At 32.3% G+C, this 24,816-nt stretch overlaps 1 long non-coding RNA gene across 1 annotated transcript in view; it reads left to right on the forward strand.

Moving 5' to 3' along the window:
- LOC127698536 (uncharacterized) overlaps positions 1 to 24,816 on the forward strand; it is a 61,409-nt gene that overhangs the window by 10,155 nt on the left and 26,438 nt on the right. The window contains exons 3-4 of the long non-coding RNA XR_007980874.1: positions 4,194 to 4,357; positions 20,538 to 20,599. This is a non-coding gene — a long non-coding RNA (uncharacterized LOC127698536). The remainder of the gene's footprint in view (positions 1 to 4,193; positions 4,358 to 20,537; positions 20,600 to 24,816) is intronic.

The raw sequence follows: 24,816 nt of genomic DNA on the forward strand, positions 1-24,816 counted from the left end.
TTCTGGATCCGCCACAACTACACTAAAGCTACAGACAAACTTTTAAAGTCAATGCCATAGTATTGCTACCAGCATGAATTATGTTAAACTAGTAAGAGAATAAAAAGATACTGCGATATATTTTATACAGCCTCAATTTATTTTAAAACCGCAATATTTAATTATTTATATAAAAATCAATTTTCTTCTTTAGTTAGATCACCAATGATTTCAGTCAGTTTAATGAAAAGGTCAAAGTTTAGAATTGTCAGTCAATGATGGTTAGAAATCTCACATGACTTATTTTAAATGTTTACCTTCCTTAATTATTCATAAAGGCATCATTGTATTTAAAATGTCAGAACTGTAAAATCAAACATAACATTATCAGCCAACAAAACCATATCTACCGCAAACCATTTATAGAGAAACACAAATTGGTATCAGCCCACACATTTGTATCTCTTGGGGCTTATGCTGGTATTAAATTCTTAAAACAAACTGGGACATGATTCAGTTATAACAATAGATTATCTAAACTATTATGTGATTGTCATTTGCAGCAGTTGTGGTATATTTTGTGAAATAATGGATTTGTTAGCTGCTTTTTTAGTAATATTTTCTCTTTAGTATGTGAGACTTCTGACTTACATGTATAATGATCCTAATTGTATCAGGATTAGACCTGTATTCAAAGTTATATTCTTATCTCAAATGGTCTTTTCTTAAGACAGCAACTTTTTCTACAATGTGAATCTAAGAAGTAAAGTAACTTGGCATTTGATAGTAAACCTGCAGTGCATAGCCAAAAAAATTTATTAAGAGAAATTCATAATGACAGAAGTATATATATGTCATGATATGAAGAACAATAATGGTTATATTTGTTGGGGAAGCTTTTCATCGAAAAACTATACACCTATTCAATGTTCAATATATTAAATATAAAGTAATGATTTTTTTTTTAGATATTTTTTCCTTGATACACATATATACATTTTCATACCAACATCTTGTTAATATCATATTTATCATATGTTTACGATAATCATCTCTTATTAATGTAATAAGTCATTTCACCAAGCTGTTCATGTCCAAATTTAAAATTTCTGAAAGAAAATCTGTTAGATTTTTTCAGCCAGTTAATATAGTATTCTGATTGAAAAATAATATTGACATTCAATTACATTTTATTAGTATTACGTTTATATTTAAGCAAAGAAGTATGTTACATTATTGTCACTAAGCAGAACATAGAAACTGATCATATTCTCTACATACATTCTGAATTAAGGAATCATTGATATTGATTGGTGACCAGTATTCATATTTTTGACATTTTCTCTTGATTCCATTGGGTCTAACCTTACAACATATTTAACTTTTTGGGTTCTTGAATCAATAATCCCTTAGTTTTAAAGAAATTGTTGTTATATCGATGATGTGTGACGTGAGTCTTGATATTTTCTTCAACAATTTATTAGGTTTGATGTTGTAATGAGAATTGTAATTGGGTGGTTGGTGAAACAAAAAATATTACTTTAGGGAAACCCACATGATCAATTTCTTCGGATTATTGACAATGTGACGTCAAATATTTCGTCAAATTTTTCCAGATTGTCGCTCCTTTATCTCTATGTGACGCATGTAAAATGTGATTGTAGAGTTAGAAATGTAATTGAATTCTAGTTCATTTATTTTTTATTGTGGATCAAATATGTTATCATGTCTTTGAAAGGTGATGAAATGTCAATCTCTAAAATTCAGTTCTAATGACATTTTTGTCTGTGATCTTTAACATTTTGGCTTTCATTGACGAACTTCTGTTTCCGTAATCAAACAAGCTGCTTGTTAACTTTATATGGCAACTGTCCGTTACTACATGTATTAAGCATGTTAAGTGATATATACAAATGTTTGACAATACATTTTAAAGTTGAATCTTTCTTGTTAGAATGAAAAATTACTTGCACTAACCTTTCTAATATATCCTAGCTAGCTCATATAAGATCTATACATTTCGATTGATTGAATGTTGCTTGCTTAAGGTCCAGTGGCAAATATTTCATGCATATTCAGGACAAGAAGTAATTAACAGTTAAGATTATATACAATGAGGACATCAGGTAGGTTCTGTAAGGATAGTTTATTGTGATGATGTTCAAGAATTTTGGACTGCCTCTGGAAAATAAGGGTATGTTGAATGATGGCAAACATTTTGCCTTGCAAGCAACCACCTAAACCAAATAAAAAAGACCAACAGTATAGTCAAACCTGTGCAAAGAGTCAGAATTATTCTTGAGGAAGATACATTTCTTAATTTAGATTAGTTCCAAAATTTTATAACAACATTACAAATTTTAATAAAACAATATCCATATCTTCATCCCAGTACAATAGTACTGGTGGTGATACACTTTGGGACTAACAGTCCACTAGCAGAACTGGTACTGACCCAGTGTAGAAGTAACATTAACAATACCAATTTTATGTCTCTCCAGTGATGCAAGTGTAAGTTACAATTAATTAGCCTTTCTCATATTTTATATTTTAACACAACTATTTTCGGTAAAAAAGAAAGGTTGGGATGGATTCAGGATTTTGTTGCTTGTTAAAAATTAAATAAAATTTCGATAAAACAATGTTTTCCTCAGCATGCCCAGTGGAAATTCATTTTGTTACCGATTTCTCTTTTAAAAAATTCCATTTGGTGTCAGATAAAATATAACTCAGAAAACACTGCAACAGATTGAGTGTGGGTCTTACAATTGCTCGAGATAAATTAAGGTCTTGAAGTAGTATTAAACATGTTCAATAGAACTATAAGACCAAAGCTTCTCAAACATAATAGGATTGATGAACAGAAGACTCTTATTGTATGCATATCGGTTGGCATATGCCATGTAGTTCCCATTGTCAGATATGCCATTTCCCCATCACTGTGAATTCGTTATTATTTGTGGAATATCAATTTATTTGTATTTCATGGGTAAAGGCATCAAACACATTTAAACTTTAAAAAAACTACAAATTTTCTATATGCTTGTATGCAGACTTTGGCAAAACCATGAAATTAAATATTCATGAAAAATAAAATCTTTCCTCAATCCCTGAAAATTTGTATCCACAAATAATATACATCACAGTATTTTGAATTTAATTGGTAAAATACTTGCAAGATAAAATTCTTTTCTATGATTCTGTGCAAAATATAGTAGCTAGAGGCAGCGCTTTTAAAAATATTTTGATTTGTTAATTTCATGTTTTTTATGCCCTTTTAAACTTAGCAAAATTTATTCAAACTTGAAAAGAATGATGATTTGGAGAGCTTTTACAAAGAGTGCTTCCTACATTTATATCAGATGGCATGTGGGATATATGATGACAAAGTACCATTTCATCTTATTAATATACAGTTTTCTTATTTTTATCTCAATTTATGATTTTAAATATTATGTAGCAAAACATTGATGCACCTAAATATGTGCATTTGAAAGTTCTGAATTTAGAATGAGTTAATTCCCTTTTGAAACATACCCTGCATAAAAAGAGCATACTTGTCTGAGTATCTGTTCAAAGTGACACCTACTTGGAGGTAAAATTATCGAAATATTCTTTATTAAGCTGAGGACAACCCATGCTTTGCAAATTTTAGGGGGGGGGGGCACGCCCGCCATGCACCCACCTGAATTCGCCCCTGATACATCACAAGATTAAACATGACGTAGATTTAAATTTCCCTCAATACTAGGTTTTAAAGTTAGAGAATAATGGTCAGTAATTTAGAGATTTGTATATCAAAGTATGATTAATTTGATTGCACTTGACAATAAGATAATACTTAAGAACCCTCAAGACGATATAGGAAAGTGCATGTACTTTTATACTTGTTTAATATTTAAAGTTGTGAGTTGATATGTATTTTATAGTATTGCATCATACAAAGAAAGTTCTATTTTCTTGTAAAAATCATTAACAATAGCCTAAGAAATAGTCATTTTCAATAGCTTAAGTGCAACAAATCCATTTGACATAGGAAATATTATGTCAAAACAATTTTCCTGTACCTGATGGTTTGTAAGTTGTAATAGGACTGGAGCATTGATCAGATACAATTGTGTGGGTGTACAAAATAAACTATATTATTAACATATATCCATAAGGCATAGTCCGTATCACTTTATATATATATAAATTCAGTTCATCTTTTACAGATTATTTGTTTAAGGTTTGGATCACTCAGATCTTATTAAAATGAATGCAGCAGATATAATGTGCAGAACTCAGAAAGTACTACATTTATGATGGAGTGGATTTTGCATTAAAATGCATGAAACAGAGAAACAGATATAGTGAATTTCTACAATGGGCAGTATTTGTAAGTATTTATGTTTTTCGAGATGAAATTTAAACAAATTCAAATAATGATGGACTAATGCATGAAAGATATTTTATAAAAAATTCTGTATTTAGTTCTATCATTTGAAAACCTGACTACCAATGGCATGCACTATGCTAAAATGACAAGGTAACTTTACAATATGTACATTATATGTTATTCTGGATCTTCACATGGGATATGGGCTCCTACTCCCTGTCAGTGTTTTATATCACCTGAGCTGTCAGCAGTTAAAAAATGTGGGAAACTGACAAGGAATATGAGCCTGTATCCCTTGTGAAGCCCAATAAAAATTACATTATCCTGCAGTTTGCTGATTTCAATATTAATAACAATTTTGATCTTTGTTTTTTTTTTTTCATATGTTGTATGGGCTTATATCCCCTTTCAAGGTAACCAATCAAATTTGATGATAAGGTGGGATGTTTCACTCCAGTATAATTGAAAATAATAATAATAATAATATAAACTAATACCTGTGAAAAAAGCCAGCACAGAATAATATTTTTACAAAAGCCCAGAAACAGTAATTACTTTTACATTGTAACAAAAATAAGGAAATTTCTGTATTTTTAAAATAGCAAACATAATCAATATTACTGTATTATAACTTTTTTTTTAGAAATGTGCAATGAGGAGCTTAACTTCAAAGTTGTTACTTATATTGCAGACAGCATATGTATAATGACAGTACACTCTTCTAAAAAAGAAATGTACCATATGAATTTCTTTCATTTGAGGCCTTTGGCAACCATCTATTCTATTCAATGTTTTGTTTAACCCACAATAGTTTAGAGTTATATTGGGATGTAGCTTCCTTCTTTTTGTTTTATTATAAGACCCTTAACATCTTTTATCCACAAAGATAGGAATCAAGGAATTAACAAATTTACTTATAAATCTCCAAAATGATGTTTTGAAAACTTCACTGTTTTTGTTCAGTTTTGCTTGCAACTTAACTTTCCTTCTGCAATTCTCAGAAGCTCTTTGTCAGAAATGCTTAATGTTCTACAGTATATGATATAAGGTTTACATATGTCAAGTTGTGACTAAAATGATATTTTGATCTTGTCAGTGTGCCATGCATACTATTTTTTTATGAACAGGTTTTTCTGACAGAAAAATCTAGTTATACATTTGGGGTAGTATGGATGGGTGTGATGGGCTGAAAACCATTTCTATGCAATAACTTAAGAACCATTTAGCCTATCCTTTTCAGATTTTTATACGCCCGTTTACGGGACGTATTATGGTATACCATTGTCCGTCTGTCTGTCCGTCTGTCCATCCGTCCGTCGTCAACATGATGAACATTAACTCAAAAATGCTTTAACCAATTTGCATAAAACTTTGGTGAATTGTTTATATCTATTGACCTGAGCTCCCTTTCGTTTTTTTATAAATTTTAGATTTTACGTTTCCGAGTTATGGGGTTTTATTCATTAAAAAAAGGGGGATTTTCCAGTTTTCGGACAATAACTCAAGAATGCTTTCACCAACTTGCAGGAAATTGTGGTGAATTGTTTATATCTATTGACATGAGCTCCTTTTCGATTTTTATATATTTTAGAATTTACGTTTCCGAGTTACAGGGTTTTATTGTCGAGCCTGCGACTTTTGTAGCAGAAAGCTCGACATAGGGATAATGATGCGGCGGCAGCGGCGGCGTTAGCTAACTTCTTAAAAGCTTTATATTTTAGAAGATGGAAGACCTGGATGCTTCATACTTTGTATATGGATGCCTCATGTTACGAAGTTTCCGTCAGTCACATGTCCAATGTCCTTGACCTCATTTTCATGGTTCAGTGACTACTTGAAAAAAAAGTTCAGATTTTTTGTAATGTTAAATTCTCTCTTATTATAAGTAATAGGATAACTATATTTGGTATGTGCGTACCTTGCAAGGTCCTCATGCCCGTCAGACAGTTTTCACTTGACCTCAACCTCATTTCATGGATCAGTGAACAAGGTTAAGTTTTCGTGGTCAAGTCCATATCTCAGATACTATAAGCAATAGGTCTAGTATATTCGGTGTATGGAAGGACTGTAAGGTGTACATGTCCAACTGGCAGGTGTCATCTGACCTTGACCTCATTTTCATGGTTCAGTGGTTATAGTTAAGTTTTTGTGTTTTGGTCTGTTTTTCTTATACTGTATGCAATAGGTCTACTATATTTGGTGTATGGAATGATTGTAAGGTGTACATGTCTAGCTGGCAGGTGTCATCTGACCTTGACCTCATTTTCATGGTTCAGTGGTTATAGTTAAGTTTTTGTGTTTTGGTCTGTTTTTCTTATTCTGTATGCAATAGGTCTACTATATTTGGTGTATGGAATGATTGTAAGGTGTACATGTCTAGCTGGCAGGTGTCATCTGACCTTGACCTCATTTTCATGGTTCAGTGGTCAAAGTTAAGTTTTTGAGTTTTGGTCTTTTTTTCTAATACTGCATGCAATAGGTCAGCTATATTTGGTGTATGGAATGATTGTAAGGTGTACATGTCTAGCTGGCAGGTGTCATCTTACCTTGACCTCATTTTCATGGTTCAGTGGTCAAAGTTAAGTTTTTGAGTTTTGGTCTTTTTTTCTAATACTATATGCAATAGTTCAACTATATTTGGTGTATGGAAATATTTTATGATCTATATGTCAGTCACGCAGGTTTTATTTGACCTTGACCTCATTTTCAAGGTTCATTGCTCAGTGTTAAGTTTTTGTGTTTTCGTCTGTTTTTCTTAAACTATAAGCAATAGGTCAACTATATTTGTTGTATGGAAGAATTGTTAGCTGTACATGCCTGCCTAGCATGGTTCATCTGACCTTGACCTCATTTTCATGGTTCATTGGTCAATGTTTAGTTTACTTGGTTAATGTTAAGTTTATGTGACAGTTGTAATAAAGCTTTATATTTAGGACTATCAACATAATATCAATGATTAGTAAAGAAGGCGAGACATTTCAGTGTGTGCACTCTTGTTTATAAAAAAAGGGGGATTTTCCAGTTTTTGGACAAAAAATCAAAAATGCTTTCAGCAGTTCATATGAAACTTTGGTGAATTGTTTATATCTATTGATGTAAGCTCCGTTTAGAATTTTATAAATTTTACATTTTACATTTCTGAGTTATGGGGTTTTATTCATTAAAAAAGGGGGGATTTTCCAGTTTTTGGACAATAACTCAAAAATGCTGTCAGCAATTCTCATGAAACTGTGGTGAATTGTTTATATCTATTGATGTAAGCTCCCTTTACATTTTCATAAATTTCTAATAGGACATTGAGAATTAATTGAACTTTATTTGTTTATAGTCTAACAACAGATTTACTAAGTATTTCGCAACAGCACAGTGTATTGCACAACAGCAAGAAATCTTTGATTGAATATAAATTCAATTCATATAACCAATTTCAAGTTCTTTGACTACATTTATTCAGAAACCTATAAAATGTCAAATATTTTATACAATCCAAATTCAGACCTGCATCAAGCTTGAATATTGTGTCCATTTTTGCCCCAACTGTCCAGGGTTGGACCTCTGTGGGCGTATCCAGCTGCGCTCAGCGAAGCAGTTTATTATATGATGTTCCTCATGACAAAATTGATGTCCAATTTCAAATGAAAGATTTTCACTTACGGTATGTCTTTCAGGTCTTATTGTCCTTGATTGATTGAAAATGGCATTTTTAGCTCACCGGTGTGAGCTTATGCCATCACTTGGCGTCCATCGTCGTCTGTCGTCGTAAACTATTTCAAAAATCTTCTCCTCTGAAACTATGGCTAAAAATAGAACATAGGGGTCAAATGCAGTTTTCGGCTTATATCTCCAAAACTAAAGCTTTAAAGTAAATCTGACATAGGATAAAACTGATTATCAGGTCAAGATCTATCTGCCCTGAAATCTTCAGACAAATCAAACAACCCATTGTTGGGTTGCTGCCACTAAATTGGTAGTTTTGAGGAAATTTTGCAGTTTTTTGTTATTATCTTGAATATTATTATAGATAGATATAAACTGTAAACAGCAATAATGTTCAGCAAAGTAAGATCTACAGAAAAGTTAAATGACCAAATTTGTCAATTGACCCCTTAAGGAGTTATTACCCTTTAAAGACAATTTTACGCAATGTGTTCATCAAGTTTGCTAACATTTAAAAATCTTGTCTTCTGAAACTATTGTGCCTAATACTTCTTAACTTTGAATGAATGTTCCTTTAGGAATCTAGTTTATGAATTGTATCCGAAATTTTGATCCATCGACAAACATGGCCTCCATGGCTAAAAATAGAACATAGGGGTGAAATGCAGTTTTTGGCTTATACATGTATCTCAGAAACTAAAGCATTTAGAGCAAATCTGACATTGGTTAAAATGTTTTAAAGGTCAAGATCTATCAGCCCTGAAATTTTCAGACACACCGAACAACCCATTGTTGGGTTGCTGCCACTAATTTGGTTGTTTTAAGGAAATTTTGCAGTTTTTGGTTATTATCTTGGATATTATTGAAGATAAAGATAAACTGTAAACAGCAAAAATGTTCAGCAAAGTAAGATCTTCAAAAAAGTTTCATATGACCAAAATTGTCAATTGACCCCTTCAGGAGTTATTGCCCTTTAAGGACAATTTTACACAAGTTGTTTTATGTTTTTTAACTTTAAAAATCTTCTCAAATGAATCTAGTATAAATTTTGTATTTCATTTCCTTGTACATCAAGAAACATAGACACTATGGCTAAAATGGAACATATGGGTAAAAAGCAAAAATAATCATTGATGAAAGATTTAAGCAAAAAAAATAACAGGTGAGCGATTCAGGCTCTTGAGAGCCTCTTGTTTGTTGTTTCTGTGTGATAGACTGAGAATTGTTAAGCCAGTCCTTTTCAAATTTGAATATATTTTATTTCTCATGACAAAATAGTTGTTGAGTTTAAATTTGGATGATTTTCATGTTTTGCCTTTCAGATGTTATGGTTTGTGATTGATTGAGAAATGGAGTTTTATGTCATTTCTATCAAAGAACTTAAGAGAACTGTTGTATCAACCATTTTAAAAATTTGATATGTTGTTCCTGATGACAAATGGAGGTAGAGTCTGATTTTGACAATTTTCACATGTTATTCTGGAGCTACGGTCCTTGATTGATTGAAAAATGGCACTTTCTGTAATTGCTGTGTCACAACTTGAGAATTGTTCGACCAATCCGTTACAAATTTTGATATTTTTTTCTGATGACAAAATAGAGGTCTGAGGGTTGATTTTGCCAATTTCCACTTATGCTGTTCAGGAGTTATGGCCCATGATTACTATAACAAATGACACTAATAAATGTAAGGAAAACCTGATTTGCTGTCATTTGACAGCCATTGTCGTAAACATTATTTTTGTTAACTGATATTGTTAAAGCTTATCTTGAACCTTCACTTGGCCACCTGATTGTTGTCTTAACCTTTTAAAATTATTTTCTCGTATGAGTCCACATAGAATAAACTTATTGTATTTTAACTTTCTCAGTACTATTTTATTATTAATACAGTATTACCCTGAATTTCCTTTTGTTGTGTTTAAAGATGTTGACACCTGCCTTGAGCTATTGATCTTTATATTAAATCTTGTTTTACTTTAATGTCATTTCTCCATTGGCTTGGTCATTAGTTTTAAATTCAATATCTACATCATGAAAAATTACAAACAACAGATTTAATGCAGCATAGGAAATTTATAAAATTTAGATAAAATTTCTCCTTTTATTGCCCAATTACTAGAAGTATGTTCTGAAATCCATTTTTGAAAGGATTTTGAAAGGAACACCTACACACTTTGTCAATTGATGAAATTATAGCGACCTTTGGGAATCTGGTAGACCAAATATTCTCAGGTGAGATGTTCTGTGGTTGATTTTATAGCTTTTACATTAAAAAGTGTTTAATGATCATGTCAGGCTGATAATATAAATAGTGTGTCAATTTATTCTTAATGGTTGTAAATATGGTAAAATCAAAAACCTTAAAACATGGCTTGCTTCCTAAAAATCTTACCAGACACAAATGATATATTTGAAAAAGAATGGACTCATTTTTGTAGAGCCTGCAATGAAATTATAGCAATCCTACATTGCCTTGGCGTCATCAACATTTAGGTACAGTGTGAGATTCAATTTTTTTAGACATTAATTTCTTTGTCAAATCTTCGTGAAATATTAAGATACTTGGATAGAAGCTTTTACATGATCAAAAGATAATATCCAGAGCAATATTTTGAATTTCTTATCTTCATTTTCTGTATTTAACTGATAAATGGACCTACTTTTTTTGCAGTAAGGAAAGACCGTTAACAATTGTTTTTAAAACAATTGATTTATATTTATTATTATATTTCTTATATTTTCTTGTAAACCACCCAGCCACAACTCCTCTTTTTCCTATGGTACCTGAAAACAATGAACCGGTTTTGTACATTGTAGAGGTCTTTAAAGTGACTTATAACTGCCAACAGCCACATTATTTGGATTCTGGTGGATAGTAATCAGACTGTTATCTCATTGGCAATCATACCACATCTCCTTATTTTAGTATGGGTTAATTATTTGAAATAGATGACTACCAAACATTAAATCATTTGAAGAAAAATAATTTTGCAATAATTTATGTTGTCATTTTAAGATTTCAGTTTATATATATAAGATAAGATAAGATAAGATAAGATATTTTATTTCCAATTATGGGCCCCAAAGGGCATAAACATTACAACATCAATAATTTTTCATAATACAATACAAACAATGAGATAAAAAAAAAAAAAGTATATATATATATCAGCCATAAAATTAAGTTGTATAAATGGTGTGTGTCACTATGTTTGTAATTGTCAAACTAGTATAACAATACTATTGTCTAAGTCTACAGAAATTGATCATGTTTAGGTAACAGAAATAACAATGTCACTAGGTCACCTGTAATTTATCTCTTGAATAAGGACTATGTGGGGTATAAGTGCTTGCTTACTACAGGCTCTTCATAATTATTTTGTTAAATAATTCTTCAAAGAACTTGAGAAGGGAAACAAATTCACATATTACTTTGAATATTGTAGATTGTTCAGGTAGTCTTGAGCTATTTCTTTGTACAGCAGAACAACTAGTAGTTATGTTCACTTCACACATATATATATATATCTTGACAAACAAATAAAAAAGCTACAGATTGTGAAAACAATTCATATCTATTCTATCAGTCACCCTACCTACCATGAACTGAAACGTCTCCTAAGATTCAGTAGGTAAATTATGCGAAAATCAAGACTTGCATAAAAAATATCCCAATATGAGAGACAATGGCTTCATTTTTCCTTAGAGCTTTCAGCTCTTTGATTAAAAATTTCTTGAATTTGTTGTTTCAGAGTACAAGGACTTTATTCATCAGAATTAAAGCAATTTTTCACAAACTTCACACTCACTCCAGTTTGTCCAGTATGCTTGGATTGATTTCCTCAACTTTTTACACTATTGTTGGATTGATCAATGGATTTTCAATTTATCTGGTTTGTCCTTTTAGAGTTATTATTGGACTTTATCTGTCAGATTTAAGTCAGTTTTTCACATGTTGTATCATAAATTAAGTATGCTTGGAATGATTTACTGGAAACTTTACATAATTGTCTGAATTGGTAAAATAAAATCACTTTTGAAAAGTTTATGTTACATCATTCCTGAGTTATGGTACTTTGACCATCAGATTAATAAAAGGCAATTTTTACATGTCATGCATGCATAAAAGTATCTATTTGGTACAAACTTTATAATGTTATTGGGATTGATGAATGAAGACTTGCTTTCTATTTTGAAAGTTAATTTGGTTTGCCATTCCAGAGTTATAGGACTTTTCACAGTCATACTTTATGAAACATTTTTACGCCTAAAAATATCATCATGCATGTTTTCTACAGAGCCATTTACTAACTACTAATTAGATGCCTTCTAAATATTTCATTTTATTATATTTCATTTTAGACCAAAATGATAAAAATATCCTTATAAATTTTACTTCGAAATGATTACATCCTTGTTCCCAAAGGAGTGGAGTATGCTACCACTATTATGCATCTGTTTCTCTAAAGGAGTGGAGTATGCTACCACTATTATTCATCTCATTCTCCAAAGGAGTGGAGTATGCTACCACTATTATTCTTCTCTAACTCCAAAGGAGTGGAGTATGCTACCATTATTATTAATCTCTTTCTCCAAAGGAGTGGAGTATGCTGCTACTATTATTCATCTTGTTTTCCAAAGGAGTGGAGTATGCTACCATTATTATTCATCTCGTTCTCTGAAGAAGTGGAGTATATTACCACTTTTATTCATCTTTTTCTCTAAAGGAGTGGGGTATGCTACCACTATTATTAATTTCTTTCTCTAAAGGAGTGGAGTATGCTACCACTATTATTCATCTCTTTCTCTAAAGGTGTGGAGTATGCTTCAACTATTATTAATCTCCTCCTCTGAAGGAGTGGATGTATGCTACCACTATTATTCATCTGGTTGTCCAAAGGAGTGGAGTATACTACCACTATTATTCATCTTGTTCTCTAAAGAAGTGGAGTATGCTAACTCTATTTATTCATCTCGTTCTCCAAAGGAGTGGAGTGTGCTACCACTATTATTGATCTCCTTCTCCAAAGGAGTGGAGTATGCTACCAATATTATTTATCTTGTTCTCAAAAGGAGTGGAGTATGCTACCAATATTATTCATCTTGTTCTCCAAAGGAGTGGAGTATGCTACCACTATTATTCATCTCTTTCTCTAAAAAAGTGGAGTATACCATCACTATTATCCATCTCTTTCTCTAAAGGATAGCAGTATGCTACCACTATAATTCATCTCTTTCTCCAAAAGAGTGGAAGAGGCTGCAACTATTTTTGATCTCATTCTTCAAAGGAGTGGAGTATGCTACCACTATTATTCAACTCTTTTTCCAATGGAGTGGAATATGCTGCCACTATTGATCATCTCTTTCTCCAAAGGAGTGGAGTATGCTACCACTATTATTCATCTCGTTCTCCAAAGGAGTGGAGTGTGCTACCACTACTATTCTTCTCTTACTCCAAAGGAGTGAAGTATGCTACCACTATTATGCATCTTTTCGCCAAAGGAGTGGAATATGCTTCCACTTTTATATATCTCTTTCTCCAAAGAAGTGAAGTATGCTACCACTATTATGCATCTCTTTCTCCAAAAGAGTGGAGTATGCTGCCACTATTGATCAGCTCTTTCTTAAAGAGTGAAGTATGCTACCACAATTATGCATCTCTTTCTCCAATGGAGTGGAATATGCTGCCACTATTGATCATCTCTTTCTCCAAAGGAGTGGAGTATGCTACCACTATTATTCATCTCTTTCTCCAAAGGAGTGGAGTGTGCTACCACTACTATTCTTCTCTTACTCCAAAGGAGTGAAGTATGCTACCACTATTATGCATCTTTTCTCCAAAGGAGTGGAGTATGCTACCACTATTATTCATCTCGTTCTCCAAAGGAGTGAAGTGTGCTACCACTATTATGCATCTGTTCCTCTAAAGGAGTGGAGTATGCTACCACTATTATGCATCTTTTTCTCCAAAGGAGTGGATGTATGCTGCCACTATTATTCATCTTGTTCTCCAAAAGAGTGGAGTATGCTACCACCATTATGCATCTCATCTTTCGAAAGGAGTGGAATATGCTGCCACTATTGATCATCTCTTTCTCTAAAGGAGTGAAGTATGCTACCACTATTATGCATCTAATTCTCCAAAGGAGTGGAGTATGCTACCACTATTATTCATCTCTTTCTCCAAAGGATAGGAGTATGCTACCACTTTTGTTCATCTCATTCTCAAAAGGAGGGGAGTATGCTACCACTATTATTCATCTTGTTCTCCAAAGAAGTGGAGTATGCTGCCACTATCATTCGTCTAGTTCTCAAGAGGAGTGGAATATGCTACCACTATTATTCAACTCTTTTTCCTAAGGAGTGGAATATGCTACCACTTTTATGTATCTCTTTCTCAAAAGAAGTGGAATATGGTGCCACTATTATTGATCTCTTTCTTGAAAGGAGTGGAGTATGCTACCACTATTATTGATCTCTTTCTCTAAAGAAGTAGAGTATGCTACCTCTATTATGCATCTCTCTCCAAAGGAGTGGAGTATGCTACCACTATTGATCATCTCTTTCTTTAAAGGAGTGGAGTATGCTACCACTATTATGCATCTTTTTCTCCAAAGGAGTGGAGTATGCTGCCACTATTATTCATCTTGTTCTCCAAAAGAGTGGAGTATGCTACCACCATTATGCATCTCGTTTTCGAAAGGAGTGGAATATGCTGCCACTATTGATCATCTCTTTCTCTAAAGGAGTGAAGTATGCTACCACTATTATGCATCTAATTCTCCAAAGGAGTGGAGTATGCTACCACTATCATTCATCCCTTTCTCCAAAGGATAGGAGTATGCTACCACTTTTATTCATCATGTTCTCTAAAGGAGGGGAGTATGCTACCACTATTATTCATCTTGTTCTCCAAAGAAGTGGAGTATGCTGCCACTATCATTCGTCTAGTTCTCCAGAGGAGTGGAATATGCTACCACTATTATTCAACTCTTTTTCCAAAGGAGTGGAATATGCTACCACTTTTATATATCTCTTTCTCCAAAGAAGTGGAATATGGTGCCACTATTATTGATCTCTTTCTTGAAAGGAGTTGAGTATGCTACCACTATTATTGATCTCTTTCTCTAAAGAAGTAGAGTATGCTACCTCTATTATGCATCTCTCTCCAAAGGAGTGGAGTATGCTACCACTATTGATCATCTCTTTCTCCAAAGGAGTGGAGTATGCTACCACTATTATTCATCTCGTTCTCTAAAGGAGTGGAGTGTGCTACCACTACTATTCTTCTCTTACTCCAAAGGAGTGAAGTATGCTACCACTATTATGCATCTTTTCTCCAAAGGAGTGGAGTATGCTACCACTATTATTCATCTCGTTCTCCAAAGGAGTGGAGTATGCTACCACTATTGATCATCTCTTTCTCTAAAGGAGTGAAGTGTGCTACCACTATTATGCATCTGTTTCTCTAAAGGAGTGGAGTATGCTACCACTATTATTTATCTTGTTCTCCAAAGGAGTGGAGTATGCTACCACTATTATGCATCTGTTTCTCTAAAGGAGTGAAGTATGCTACCACTATTATGCATCTAATTCTCCAAAGGAGTGGAGTATGCTACCACTATTATTCATCTCTTTCTCCAAAGGATAGGAGTATGCTACCACTTTTGTTCATCTCATTCTCAAAAGGAGGGGAGTATGCTACCACTATTATTCATCTTGTTCTCCAAAGAAGTGGAGTATGCTGCCACTATCATTCGTCTAGTTCTCAAGAGGAGTGGAATATGCTACCACTTTTATGTATCTCTTTCTCAAAAGAAGTGGAATATAGTGCCACTATTATTGATCTCTTTCTTGAAAGGAGTGGAGTATGCTACCACTATTATTGATCTCTTTCTCTAAAGAAGTAGAGTATGCTACCTCTATTATGCATCTCTCTCCAAAGGAGTGGAGTATGCTACCACTATTGATCATCTCTTTCTCTAAAGGAGTTAAGTGTGCTACCACTATTATGCATCTCTTTCTCTAAAGGAGTGGAGTATGCTGCCACTATCATTCATCTCGTTCTCCAAAGGAGTGCAATTTGAATATATTTGTTCTTGACCTTCAGATACTTCCTATTTAAAAGTTCTAACTTATTCTGTCTCATATATACTAGTACCAGGAATTTTTTTTAAAAGCTTAACAGTGTACAGCAGCACCTGAAATCATATGCTCATTTTAACATGAAAGCTATTATATGTGTTAGTATTTTATACCATTCTGATGCTAGCTATATTGAAGGTACCTAGTTATTGCCTATATAAAAAATCAAAGCATTTCATAAATTGCCATGCAGATAATTTATTTAATTGAATAATTTATTTAATTGGATATCAAAAATTATTTAATTAATTTTGAAAGCTTATAATGTTTAAAACATTAATTTCTATTTCTGACAAAGTTTAGGACATTGTTTGTCTGTAATTACAACACTTATATGTAAGTGTCCTGTAGTTGTGATATATGTAACCTCTGCTTACAGCTGTTTCATATTGTCGCTCGATTTCCGTTGGGAGTCTGAAGTCTGGGTTTTTACTTTTTTCCACCTAATGACCAACAAAAAAGGTAAAGGCTGTTTAATCACATCATGATCCACTTAATTATTGTGTTTTTTGTTTACTATAAAACCGGAAAACAACTTTTAACCAGACAGACTTAGCTGGAAGCCTTTGTTACATTAGAAGGATATGTTAAGAGCCAAGATGGAATTTAATTGAACTTAATTCTGGACCATTGACCTAAAGATATAGATTAATTTATGTTTTGTCTGTTGTAAAGTACTCTTGTTTTTTAAATCTGACATCGGGCCCAAAGGGTACAATGTGAGCTATTCCCATCTCTTAGTGTGTTTTGTCTGTCGTTTATTATAAATTTGTGCTAAACTTTAAAACAAAAATGTCTTCTGAGTCCACTGTTCAGAGTACAACAGTTCTTACAATCTTCCTATTGCTCTTTAGTTATAAAAAATATTTAGTATTCTTTTCAACGAAATGTCATATCACCTATTACTGTACATAGAACATATTGATGACACTCCCATTTTCATAAATTGCCATGCAGATAAGCACCCTTTGATTACCTAATTTGGGTAAATTGGTCCTTTCATGCATAAGGACTCCTACAATGCAACCAATATATGGCCACTATTACTATAAACAGAAATTAACTGAAAGATATCTTTAAAATTTAAAACCGCTGTGTCATATTAAATTAGGCCTGATTCAATCCAACATAGTCCAATGGCGTATTTATATATTGATGATACAACCATCAAGGTCAGTGTAACTATGAAAGGTACCAGTCTTGTATTACAACTCCAGTTTCCGGTGCATGTCAAAACATGGCGTGAAATAAAATAGTCCATTTTTTTCCGAATTTTTTTCAGGACTCAATTTTTTCTGTTTGATTAAAAGTTTATGCTGAGTTGAAACATATATTTAGATTTAAAAAAAATCTTGCATCTTTTTGGGGATATCAAACCAGGAAAGTGGAAGGATATCATGTTTACTGGAAGTGGTGCGGCCTAGTAAAAACAGCAAACAGAAAGTAGAAAAAAGTTGTTTTGACTTCAGGGTTACATAACTTTTTATTCTCCGTGGCATGACCCACTTTTTTTTTGATTAAATCACAATTTCACATTACTACATACATGATATGCACATGAAAAAAAATTTCTATGTAGCATTTTATTTTTAAAAAATTTCAAAGATCAGCTGTTTTGCATGTAAGCCTATGGAGCAGTCAATTACAAGACTGCAACCTGAATAGAACAATGATGAAAATTCCCAAATATTGATTGTCCTATACACATGTACAAATTTACCTGACTCTACTCAAAATGTTTTCTTTTTCATTTAAATCTTATTATTTTCCTGAAAAAAGGATTTCACCACTTTGATATTAAACAATATCAAAGTGGTGAAACCATAATGATTATTATACATCTACAATGAAGAAGGGTTATATAGTTTTTGTCCTGTCTGTCCATCTGTTAGACTTGTCAGTCAATCTGTTAGTCTGACAGTCCATCAGTCATCTTAGTTTATTGAGGATAAATGAAATACTTTGAATTCGATTGCACATTTACTTGGTTATAAGGTGAAATATAACGAGCAGAAGATTCCTATTGATTTTGAGATCACTATGTCTAAGGTTTAGGTAATTTCTAGATCTACCATACATAAACCAAGATGAATGAAGAAAAGGTTTTTCCTAATAAATACTCTAGATCACTATGTCTAAAGTTTAGGTAATTTCTACTATACATAAACCAAGATATGTGAAGAAAAGGTTTTTCCTGGTGAAAACTCTAGATCACTATGTCTAAGATTTAGGTAATTTCTACCATAAATAAACCAAGATAAGCGAAGAAAAGGTTTTTCCTGGTGATTACTCTAGATGACTATGTCTAATGTTTAGGTAATTTAACCATAAATAAACCAAGATAAGCGAAGAAAAGGTTTTTCCTGATGATTACTCTAGATGACTATGTCTAATGTTTAGGTAATTTCTACTATACATAAACCAAGATAAGTGAAGAAAAGGTTTTTCCTGGTGAATACTCTAGATCACTATGTCTAAGGTTTAGGTAATTTCTACCATAAATAAACCAAGATAAGCGAAGAAAAGGTTTTTCCTGGTGATTACTCTAGATGACTATGTCTAATGTTTAGGTAATTTCTACTATACATAAACCAAGATAAGTGAAGAAAAGGTTTTTCCTGGTGAATACTCTAGATCACTATGTCTAGGGTTTAGGTAATTTCTACTATTTTATACATAAACCAAGACAAGTGAAGGAAAGGTTTTTCCTGGTGAATACTCTAGATCACTATGTCTAAGGTTTAGGTAATTTCTACTATACATAAACCAAGATAAGTGAAGAAAAGGTTTTTCCTGGTGAATACTCTAGATCACTATGTCTAAGGTTTAGGTAATTTTTACCATAAATAAACCAAGATAAGCGAAGAAAAGGTTTTTCCTGGTGAATACTCTAGATCACTATGTCTAGGGTTTAGGTAATTTCTACTATTTTATACATAAACCAAGACAAGTGAAGGAAAGGTTTTTCCTGGTGAATACTCTAGATCACTATGTCTAAGGTTTAGGTAATTTCTACTATACATAAACCAAGATAAGTGAAGAAAAGGTTTTTCCTGGTGAATACTCTAGATCACTATGTCTAAAGTTTATGTAATTTCTACCATAAATAAACCAAGATAAGCGAAGAAAAGGTTTTTCCTGGTGAATACTCTAGATCACTATGTCTAAGGTTTAGGTAATTTTTACCATAAATAAACCAAGATAAGCGAAGAAAAGGTTTTTCCTGGTGAATACTCTAGATCACTTTGTCTAAGGTTTAGGTAATTTCTACTATACATAAACCAAGATAAGTGAAGAAAAGGTTTTTCCTGGTGAATACTCTAGATCACTATGTCTAAAGTTTATGTAATTTCTACCATAAATAAACCAAGATAAGCGAAGAAAAGGTTTTTCCTGGTGAATACTCTAGATCAATATGTCTAGGGTTTAGGTAATTTCTACTATTTTATACATAAACCAAGACAAGTGAAGGAAAGGTTTTTCCTGGTGAATACTCTAGATCACTATGTCTAAGGTTTAGGTAATTTCTACCATAAATAAACCAAGATAAACGAAGAAAAGGTTTTTCCCGGTGAATACTCTAGATCACTATGTCTAGGGTTTAGGTAATTTCTACTATTTTATACATAAACCAAGACAAGTGAAGGAAAGGTTTTTCCTGGTGAATACTCTAGATCACTATGTCTAAGGTTTAGGTAATTTCTACTATACATAAACCAAGATAAGTGAAGAAAAGGTTTTTTCCTGGTGAATACTCTAGATCACTATGTCTAAGGTTTATGTAATTTCTACCATAAATAAACCAAGATAAGCGAAGAAAAGGTTTTTCCTGGTGAATACTCTAGATCACTATGTCTAAGGTTTAGGTAATTTTTACCATAAATAAACCAAGATAAGCGAAGAAAAGGTTTTTCCTGGTGAATACTTTAGATCACTATGTCTAAGGTTTAGGTAATTTTTACCATAAATAAACCAAGATATGTGAAGAAAAGGTTTTTCCTGGTGATTACTCTAGATGACTATGTCTAATGTTTAGGTAATTTTTACCATAAATAAACCAAGATAAGCGAAGAAAAGGTTTTTCCTGGTGATTACTCTAGATGACTATGTCTTATGTTTAGGTAATTTTTACCATAAATAATCCAAGATAAGCGAAGAAAAGGTTTTTCCTGGTGATTTCTGTCGAATCTTACAACCTTACACGGGATTGGAATGAACTTGTATAAATGTTAACATTAAAGGGTAGGGAGATCCCTATAGATTTTGTATCTCAATATATATGGCATTGATTGTAAGTTTGCATGCTAAGGTCATTTATTTGAAAAGTTGGTTTGTATATTAAATCAAATTAATTGTGATTTTTATTGTACTTCAGAATTTGTCCTGTGCTTGTTAGAAGAAGATTGTGAGAACTACAAGGCAAGAATCCAAAATGAGGTATTTGAAATATAGGTTTGTTTGCATGACATAAAAGGCCATATAGCTGCCAAATTTATCTCCACCCGAAATTCTCATATTTGATTTATACTATACTAAAATAGATATCACAATTACAAAATTTTAGAACTGTAGCTATCAAGAAAGGGTAAATATTGTAGTCAAAGGGGTAAAGTGGTAGAATCTATTTCTCTAATGATGTAATGGAAACTCCCGGGTGCAATGTTCCAAATGGATATGACACAAAATTACAGGAGACAAATTTAATCAACGTGAATTATCAAAATTTATCAAACTGGTTAGAACCAGTTTAAATGCATACAGAATAAGAAAAAGTGAGATATTTGATTAGCATCAATTTGGGTTATGAACATCTAGATGTCACAGTGTATCAATAAAAGGCAATATGTGGTATACCTCTGTGAGACTCAGCAAAACAATTAAACTCCCAATAAATATCGAAAGGTCAACACAGGGTGTTTTAAAATAGACCTAGAATATATGTCTTAAAAAGCCGGAGTCAAGTCAGTTGTAGCCTAGAGTTCAAACACTTACAAAATAAATGATAAAGACCTCCAAAGATGAAAATTCTAATTATTTATTAGACAAAAAACTTCCAATACCAACACTATTAAGATTGCTGATATGGGACAGACATATGTGGCAGGGTTTAACAGTTTAAACCTACCTCCTTTTCATATCCCCTTGATGGAGTCAAGATTTAAGACTTAGCTGCAATTTGTTAAAGTTTAGATTAGATCAGTTTAAGGGGAACCACTAATGGTAAACCAATGATATTTGGTATGCAGTTGTATAAGCAGTGGCACATTTCATTTCCATGGAGATTATTTGACCATGCCTCCTTAGTCATGGTCTATTGAGTTTGAACCTTTTGCATAGTATATATGTTAAAGTTTGAGATTAGGTCAGTGTTGCTATTTTAATTTCAACACTTGCATTCTGCTGTCAAAATTACATACAGGCAAGTCATATCTCTGTGTCAACAGTTTATTATTGTTATGACTATGTACAAGGATGTTTGTTTCATTCCAACACATTTTGAGTAAAAATGCCTTTAGTCTGTATTATTTTTTTTAGTTTTTCAATTTTTGATGCAGTGGAAGATGAGCACATTTTGTCCTGTTTAATGCTTCCTTTTAATCCCAAGTCCACTTAAAAGTTGATAATACTGAAAATAAGTCAATGTCATTTGCCAGTATTCCTTTTAATATTTCCTTGATCTAAAGAACAAAGAGCATCCTCCAGTTGATCTTATGACTTGTTTAGGTCAGAAAGTGATGAAGGTGATCGTCTACTAATGACATGATGTTAGATGTTGTTTACAATTAACGGAAGTCTCGTGTGATGCCAGATGTGTCTTAACTTGAAGCTATTGTTGTAGTAATGAGGACACAGTAAGAGAAGAGACACACACTTTGATGTTCGACCTGATTTCTAGTACTGTGACCTTTACTTTTCCTTGGATTGCACTGCAGTTCATGTCGTCCCTAGACAAAACATAACTCTGATATTTCCTTTGGTCTTGTTTTTTTTTTGTACTAGTAACCTGAAAAAAGCCTAATGGTAGTAAAGAGAACATTATTGTTTATTTTGTCTTGGTATTAATTTTCATTAGTCTTATATCTGTTATAAAATGTCATATGAAACTTTATGGCATCATTATATTTGACCTGAAATCTTATTGCTTTATGTAAGGTTACTGTAATTAAGTGCTTTTCAACTTTTTTGAGATATAAAATTGATCATGGAAAAAAAAATAATACTTCAAATCTGAAATTTTTGCATGCATTTATCATTGCGATTGATAAACAATGTACAAAAATACTAATAAATTATTGATTATTGAAATTCTGCATGCAAATAATGATATCAAAAATGTGAGCTTTAATTTTGTAACACTTATCCCATCTCAATTTTCGCAACAATAAAATTTCTGATTTGATAGTAATAAAATAGAAAAAAAAGGTTATGGTTAGATGACCATGTATCAAAGGAACAATACCCTTTTTTCTTTCTCTATCTTGACAATTGCTATAAGAAGTTATGGCACATGGCTGGTTTTTTTTTACACAACTCTTAATTGACTAGGATTGTCAGTTTTCCTGCAGAAGGTTGTGATTTCTTGGGTTACTCCATCTTCCTTCACCAATAAAAGTTGACTGCAACAATATAGCCAATAGTGCTGAAAGTGGCATAAAACACCAACCATCAATCATAGAGTAGGATGATTTAAAGGAATAAAATTGTAAATGGAAGGTCCAAAAATGACACATTTAGTTTGCTTTAAAAAGTTGAGGAAGTCCATTTGAATACCATGTCTACAGCAAGCTTTCTGAAGTTAATTCCAGCCATCTTTGAAAAGACTGATCATGTTCCATATACCGGTATATACAGGGTCACTTGACGCATATGTCATGGTTCAGTGACTTTGATATGGTAATCGTGCTTCATTTGTTATATTAAGTATTGTCTTACTAAATGAGTTATAATAACATTACTGTGTTTAAGGATAGATCTAGGGAGAATATATCACAGTCCCAGAAAAATTAAGGTCACTCTTACTTACACTTCATTGAGTTTTATAAAGTTTAACATTCAAGGTCAGATCTCACATACTTGATGACCTTCAATCATGTAACCTTGTTAAAGGCTTCATTTAAGGGAGTAAAGCATCTTATTGATAGGTTACTCTGATATATATATATATGTTGTGTTATGTTACTGTCATGAAAGGATGCATCAAGCAGAATATAACAACCATTTACAAAAATATGTCAATCTAAATTTTCATTGATTTTGATTAAGTTTTATATATAAAAGTTCAGATCTCAGAAACTAAATGATCTACACTCATAAGATGCAATCTGGAAAGGAAGACAACCTTCTGTGAAAAGTAGGTCTGTCTGTTTTAGTTTCTTTTGAAAAGTAGGTCCTTCGTACTTTAAATTTACACTATTCTGATATTTATTAAGTTTATACAATATTTTTTTAGGGACTTGATGACTGTTGTTTTGGTTCTTTTCTTTTTGAAGTTAAATTTCAATTTGATTGCTATGAAATTTCAAAAAGGGTCAGATGTGAGAGACTTGCAAAAATTCATAGAAGGAGCAGATATGGGTCCAAATAGTAACTAGTGTTGCGTGAAAATGAATAAATATTTGTTTTTGTAGAAAAGACTATTTTTATTATTGTTGAGGGCTAAATTTAGCCCATATTCTGCCACTCTTATTAATTTAAGCTGATAAAGTGCCAATTGCTTCTAAGAGCTTCTAGTTTATTTTACTTCAATTAAGTTTTGCATCTGTCAAACGAGAAGTTGTCTTATTATATGTTCAGAAATTTGTCATTAGATAATTGTATGATCTGTAACCTGTCATTGTTCATCTAAGTACTAATGCTGGACACATTCTATATTAATGATTGGCACTTGACAACAGAAGTCATTGTTAATTTGCTTACTAGAAAATGAAATTATACAGAACAGAAATAATAAGTAATTGTTTTAAAAAGATAAACAGAATTGCCTAAAAGTTGGACACCACAGCAGTTTCTGCCAATAACATTTAAACACTATTACTCAGCATGAAAACTCACTATTAGCAGAGAACATTGTTTAAGGCTCACAAACAGCAAAAAACAACTTAAAAGGCTTGCAAACAGTTTCTGTGCAATAAAGTATGAACCTTTCAACTAATGCTCTTAAAATTTAATATGCTGTTACTGATGACAAAATGGTGGTCAAGTTTGATATGAACAAATTTCATTTCTGCCATTCAGGAGTTATGGTCCTTGATAGATTGGAAAATGTGCACTAAATGGCATTATCATGCAATTACATATGAACCGTTCAGCCAATGTTCTTAAAATTTTAATATACTGTTACTGATGACAAAATGTGGTCAAGTATGATATTGATGATTTTCATTTTTGTTGTAATGGTCCTTGATAGATTGAAAAAAGGCATGGGAGGTGGCTTGTCAAAAAAGCCTGAAAGTGCTTTACAAAATACAGAAAATCCAGTTTGCTGTCAATTTGACAGCTCATTCCTTGTTTTCAGATGTAATCAGATAGGTATGTAAGTCATTTCATTGTGGCATCTTGTACTTGGATAAATTTTTTGAAAAGTAATGATTTATAACAAGTTTACTCATTAGAAGTTGACAAGGCACTGAATAAACTCATATTATTCCTGACAG

This window comes from Mytilus californianus, unplaced genomic scaffold, assembly GCF_021869535.1.
Source record: "Mytilus californianus isolate M0D057914Y unplaced genomic scaffold, xbMytCali1.0.p SCAF_4, whole genome shotgun sequence".
Classification (NCBI taxonomy): Eukaryota; Metazoa; Mollusca; class Bivalvia; order Mytilida; family Mytilidae; genus Mytilus; species Mytilus californianus.